The sequence below is a fragment of the Poecilia latipinna genome, unplaced genomic scaffold (assembly GCF_001443285.1).
Source record: "Poecilia latipinna isolate Pla-1442-1.1 unplaced genomic scaffold, P_latipinna-1.0 Scaffold318, whole genome shotgun sequence".
Taxonomy (NCBI): domain Eukaryota; kingdom Metazoa; phylum Chordata; class Actinopteri; order Cyprinodontiformes; family Poeciliidae; genus Poecilia; species Poecilia latipinna.
This window is the reverse complement of record NW_015112934.1, coordinates 64,468-71,523: the sequence shown is the minus strand read 5'-3', so window position 1 is coordinate 71,523 and position 7,056 is coordinate 64,468.

Sequence of the window (7,056 nt, the reverse complement as noted above, 5' to 3'; positions counted from 1 at the left end):
TGGAATAACAACAACTGTAGTTTCACACAGGAAAAAAAAGGCACTTTATTTTGATCCAGAATACAGAACAATTGAACATTATCTGTATGTCATAGTATTATAGAAAACAAAACATCTGAATTGCTTACAATAAGATGAGAAATTTCTATTTCTTTGTCCTGGGAGCAAGTCCTCAATTCCCCTGCGACGGCTCAAAGAACCAGACAGATTGGATGTTTCTGTAATTACACATGCACACAATCTCAATTTGTGTCAATTTGTGTTGCGGTATTTTGAAACCAAATAAAACAGCAATTTTAAACTCCTCATGTAGGCGGGCGTTTCGTTTTTGGTATGCATTCCATATGCCGCCGTCTATTTCATGCTTCCATGTGGACAAGCGAAAACCACCCTGCTTTGGGATCTTTTTGTCTATAATTGAAGGAGAAAGCGGGCGCAACTCAAACACCGAGTCCTCGCCTTAAGGTTCTTCTCACTGGGAAGGCAACCACTGACCCAAAGTCATTTTTAAGTTACAAGGTCAGAGATTCAGCCACGCCCATGTCTGTGTTCTACATCCCTTTCAACTTTGGCACCAAAAAAATGTTTGCTATAACAAAAAAAAAAAAAAAAAAAAAAGGTTCATTTTGATGCTTCTTTGTGACATTACAAACACAATGAGACTTGTGAAATGTGATAGCTCAAAACAATGTTTTGCACAGCAGAAGTAGAAGGACATAATCCAAAATCGAATATCTGAAGTATGTAAGTGTGCATTTTCATTCCATCCTGGTTTCAGGTTTTTACAGCCTCCAACAGGCTTTCTTTGAAGATTCCTTTGTATTTATCTCCATCCATCTTGCCATAAACCCTGATAAGTTTTACCATCCCTCATGAAGAAGCACATCTTCACAGCACAATGCTGCCACCAAAGTGTTTCACAGTGGGGATGGTTTGTTTATGGTGATGTGCTTCATTAGTTTTGTCCAATATGCAGAGCATATGAAAACCAGAAAGTTTGACTTTTGTCTCAGTTGATCGGTGCAAATATTTGCAAACTGACAAGTGCTTCATAGGACGTTTACGGTTTAGAGTGGAAGTAAAAAGAGAAAATCCTCTTCAACGAGCCAGCAAAACACAGAAGTTGCATAGTTTAATGTGTGTGGTGCACTTTTTTTCATTTGAAGTAAAATAAAATCTGAAATTAGAAAAAAGTATGACTAAGTAACCATTTATAAGAAATTATAACCCGGGCCCTGAAGGTGCAAAAGTGTAAAGCAACTATTGTTAATACACTTAGTACCACAGTTCAATTGCACATCTAAATGTCTGTGATGTTAAAAGGTCTGCTGGCTGTGTGGGCCACCATTGTGGCTGTACAACTGAAAAAACAAAACAAAAAACAAACAAGATATAAAACACTAAAAGCACCAAGGCAAAGGGCATTCACATGCTTATATTCTCCTGGAGAAACACACAGTTGGAGTTGTCAAAAACGAACTAACAAATTCCTGGGCGTTCTTCTACCAAGTAGCAGCAAACAATTTAAAGTAAATGGGTTTAAAAGCACAGGCAACACCCAACAAATATGTGGCAGAATAATGGGACACACAATAGAAATAGAGCTTTACTTTGTTTCTTTAGTTGTTGCTTGATTATTATTTTCACCCCAGTTGAAGGGCATTTTGCTTTCACATTTCTGTTTAAAAGCTTGATTTTTTTTTTTCTTGTTCTTTTTTTTTTCCTGAGGCAAGTACTTCCCACATGCAATCCCTCCCAGTTCTACTTCAGGGTTTAATACCTTCATACCTGGAAGTGTGTGTTTTTGAATTAGCTCGTGAAAGGCCTTCAGAATGCTGTCTATTGTTTCAGCTGACAGTTCTCACGTTGTGACATAATCAGCCACTGCTGGGAGGGGAAAATGACTGATGATGATCTGCAAGGACTGGCTGCTCACTTTTTTGTTACCTGGGGAGGTAATTGATGCCACAAGTAGGCGTGGCCTGCACACCAAATCAAATAAAGCGTCAACACAGACGTCTCCCGCGTGCCACAGTCAGATCCACATTAATATGTCTGAAAAGATAATGGAACTATATAAAAGAAGTATTAGTTCTGAAGGGGGAAAAAAAACAAACCATTTTGAAAATCAGTGGAAAGTAGTTCCATTCCCTAATGCTGACCAGTCTTTTACATGCTTCTTTTTGTATTGTATTTTCATCTGCATGTCAACACTTTTTTGTTTCAACACTTGCCATCATCCTAATCTGTCACTTCCTCCAAAGATTTTTATTTTTTTTATTTTTTATTTTTCAAAACAGGATTCTGTCTGGCATCTCCAGTACATTAATATTACTTCCAGTCAAATGATTACATTTGGGTAAAATTAAAGGTTTCATTTAAATCAAATCTGCCAGGCTCATGAATAATATGGGATCCCCTTTCAATAAAATCAGTCTGAAACCTAAAAACCACCATCTCACAAATGATCTTACTGGACTATCATGGCTGCACCATATACCAAATACTATTATTATTATGTTAATAAATTAATATATTAACTTATCGTCAAAGAGCATTAGATTTCTAATTAGCAAGGATATTATAGCACAAATCTTTCACTATTATAGAGAAAGGAAAAACTGTTTTACCAATTTCTCCACTACTTATTATGGTTTTCCTATGTACACGATGACACTAGCACTGCAGCACAGCAAGGTGATGCAAGGAGAGAGAATATTAGCTGTTAAATGGTGAGAAAACAGTGCTTTAGTCAAGTTAGGTCTAAACTTCAATCGAGTACTTATATGTGGAAAGAGTGTATTCCAGAGTTTTTATGTTGCTGAGGGTGTCGTTTATTGCCTTTCTTTTTCTTTCTTTATTTTCTGTTTAAGTCATTACCGTCTTCTCAGACGTCTTCAATAAGTGGCATATAGTTGAATGTTTGCTTACAAATTGAGAAAAAAAAAAAGAAAAAAAAAAGCTTGGAGTCAACTAAATGCTTTGACAGTCGACCAAACCGAAAGGATAGGTGCATCCGTGCAACTAGCTAGTCTGCGGTTTTGTTATACGTTTGTAAATGAGCCGTCACAAGAGTTTTCTTCCACAATTTGTTGCATCAGCAACGGTCTTTGCTTCCATTGGTTTATTACAAGTGGTTTTTAACTTGCAACACTGCCAGTCACCTGATTCTGCAATGAGCAGCAGAGCACTCTGACTGCAGCCCCTGTGGAAAAGTTGCCTTCCTCGCCACCAGCTTAATCCCTTTCTGGTGTCACACTGATTCCTGTGGTGCGAACATGGCTTAGGTCATTCATGTTTCCAGTCACCACGGCAACAATGGCTCACCGACTTGTCATTTGCTGTGCACCATGCCAGGCTTGTGGATTGCCTAACCCTATTTCTCAGTCAGTCGGTAGTTCAAACAGTGTGCATCAACAAACACTTCTGCCCAGTGACCTTCTCTTTACGGTTACAGCCAAATTGCACAAAACAACACGCTTTTTACCCGCAATGAACCGATTTCTCTCCCTTTGTGTCTGCGGTGTCCCACTCTCACCTTAATTTACCCTTCAACCTCCCTCAGCCACACAAGCTTATTGCAGATGAAGAAAAAAAAAAAACAGCACTTGATAATGATTACTCTGCTTCATCTGATTATTTTAACTTAACATAATGTCTCATTAAAGATCCTGACTCTTGACAACCGGTGGGGGAGGAAATGGAGTGGGTCAAAATTACTTTCATGCTTTCGAGTATCCGTTTGCTGCTTACAGCGTGGGATGCATAGCTCTGCGTTTAAAATATTTCTTTTATTAATACAATTTCCAAATGTGTCCTTTTCCATAAGCATGATTGAACCAGTAATTCAGCTGCTTTGTGTCTGCTTTTAGTCTGACTGATGATCAGCGAAGCTCTGTGAAGGCATCATTCAATCACAGTCGGTTTTGTCCCTCCAGCTTTCAGTATTTGTTTTTTCAATTAAGGTTTTGTGTTGGTTTATCCATGTGTTGTTTATTATTTCTAGACCACACTACAGCTAGGTTCATACATATTTGGACACTGGCACAAGTTTTTTTTTTTTTTTTTTGTTTCAAATCTGTTTACTGAAACATATTCTATTCACAGTTATGTAATGGTAATGTATAATACTATTCAGACTTTCAGTTTATAATTTAGAGTATCTGCATTCAAACTGGATGGAAGATTCAAGAAATGCAGCTCCTTAACATGTATTATCTTTTTACTAGAGGGACCAAAAGAAACTGGACTACTGACTCAAAAGCTATTTCATGGCTTGGGCAATTCCTTTTTTTTATGTCAGCATTTTAAATAGAATTATTTTTAATTTAGCAAAAATTATCCAAATATGTTCAGAAAATATATTCATGAAATACGAATCCACAATCTTGTGGAACTATGTGTTATCCTATAATACTATCTTGATAAAATACACTGTTGTGCTTGCGATTGTAACGTGACAAAATTTGAAAAGTTGAGTTGGTACGACAGTGACTGCAGACCAGCAGCTCCAATGCTGCAAGGCGCTGCAGCCCAGGGAGTGATGATGACGGTATGTTTTCTCTCTCTGCTATTCATTTACTGGGCAAAATCAAACAAAAAGAAGTATATTTTCCACGTAAAAGAAGTGTTGTGTTTGCAATGTTTCAATGTTTTTTTTGTTGTTGTTTTTTTCCCCATTTTTGTACATTGTAAGCCTGTATTTCCATAAAATACGTGTGCGAAAGAATCCCTTTTCAATATCAAAAATGCTTAAGGCTTCAGAAAATACGATTGAAATCCAACCAATATTTTTTTTTTTTAAATGTTATTTTATGAGAGCTAAAACTGTAGATTTCCATTACACATAAATATGTTACAGACTGTATAAAAAACACAAAGGCATACCTTTTTGGAGGAATGCTACTAACATTTCTTTAAATATTCATGTTTATATTTTTGATATGGGCTAATCATGTTTAATAAATCTTCGGTTCATAAAGGTGTTTATTCTTTTCAGACTCGTTCCATGCATCACTGTGTATTTGCTGCCCTCTAGTGCAAAGACTCAAACATTTCGGAAACTAGAGAATCATCCAAATACCTCATTTCATCTACTTGTCTGTAGATGCTGCTGCTGCACTGCATGTGGAAACTTCAACTACAACATTAAGACTGCTACTGATAGAAGTTAAACATAATTATATTTGAAGTGTGGTGTGCATTTGTATTCGCCATAGTAGACTTCACCTGCGCGTAACAATCTCAGTACAAATTCAGCTGTTGTGTGAAAGCTTCAGCGGTTTGTTACAGAACATCAGCAAACGGCATCATGAAAAACAAGGAAAACAAAAGACAGATCATGTATAAAGTTGGGGAGAATAATAAAGCTTATGAAGCAGTCTCTGAAACTTTGAATACATAATAGAACGCTGTTGAATCTATTATGAAAAATAATAAAGAAAAAAAAACTGCACTGAAACAGCCATTCAAGGAACTGAGAGAGTTAATCAGAGTAGCTGTTGGGAGGCCCATGGTAACTCTAGAGAAGCGGCAAATTATTATTTATTCACTCTGCAACAAAGGAACTATTGTTGACAGTTCAATAAAAGACACCCAGCTTAGATCTTACAACAAGCCAAGTCAGGGACATATGAAACATGTAAAAGGAGATGCTCTGGTCAAATGAAAACAAAATTAAACTCAGCCTACATGTCAAAACCACTGGAAACATCCCGCTGAACACACCATCGACATGGCGAAACGTGCCGGTGACGGCAGCACTAGGAAGGCTTTTCTTCAGCCGTATTAGGGAATCTGGTAAGAGTTCTTGGGAAAAGTAATGGAGCTCGATGCATTGGAAGAAAAACTTGTTTTCTGAACAAAATGTTTACCTAACCGCAGGACAATGACTGCAAGTATACAACCAAAGCAACAAAGAAATTACTTGGATCAAGCAATGTCCAAGTGTTGTGGCAAAACCTGAAAAAATGATTTCTGCAGATGTTCTCCTTCCAATCTAATGTAGCTTGAGCTGGTTGGCATGGCAAGACGGGCAAAATTATTCAGTCCAATGGTGTAAAATTGGTGGAAACTTGCAGCAAAAGTTAACTTAGTTAGGAGCTGGATAAAAGTAATACTATCAGATAATTTACCAAGGAACCAATGGAACCAATTAAAAAAAAAATATTTTTACTTCCCAGTTATGGGTTACTTATGTTATATCACATAAAATCTGAGTAATATCCATTAAAATGCATTGTTTTTAATGTGGCACAAAGCAAAAAAAAGTTCAAATGGAATAAGTACTTTTGCAAAGTACTGTACTTCTGTAAATGTAGTGTAAAGTCCAAAGACCGGCTATTAAAATACATCTAAAAGCAGACTGCAAAACAAAGCCTTGCTTTGCTTCACGTCCAGCAGATCTATGATTTTTGTAATTTGAAGCAGGAAAATAACAAAAAGCTCCGTGTTTGAGCTGTTTTATCTTATCTTCATTTTGAAATGGAAACTATGTTCTAAACTTTTGAGGATTTCTTTTAACGAATTAACTAAAAAAAAACAAAAAAGCATGACAAAAAAAAAAGTACAGCTAAAAGTAATGTTTATGTTCAGTCCATTACGCTGCAGTTGATTTTTGTGGACCAAATTGTGCGACAACTGCAACAAAAGGTAAATATTTGCAAAGCACAAAAATAGATCCTATTTCTCCTTTCTAGCTAAACTAAAACAACAACAACAAAAAACTATAAAGGACAGAAAATACATTTCTCACTTTTTATTTTCCATTGCACAGTAATCTCTATCTACAGAATTTCTAAATTTTGTGGCAGCAGATAAAGTCATAACATCCATGTGAAATTTGCATAAAACTGTACAAGAAAATTGGCTACAATGAGAAAAATACTGCACCCCACTGATGAGTTTTGAATCCGGGACAGAAGACGGTGTGTGGAACTACACAGGAGTCCCTCCAACTGTTTGAGTGTGTGGGTTGAATCAGGTAAGAATACTGCAGACTGTAACAAACCACACAGAAGCAGGTCCAAAAAAAAAAAAAAAAAAAGAATGACCTTG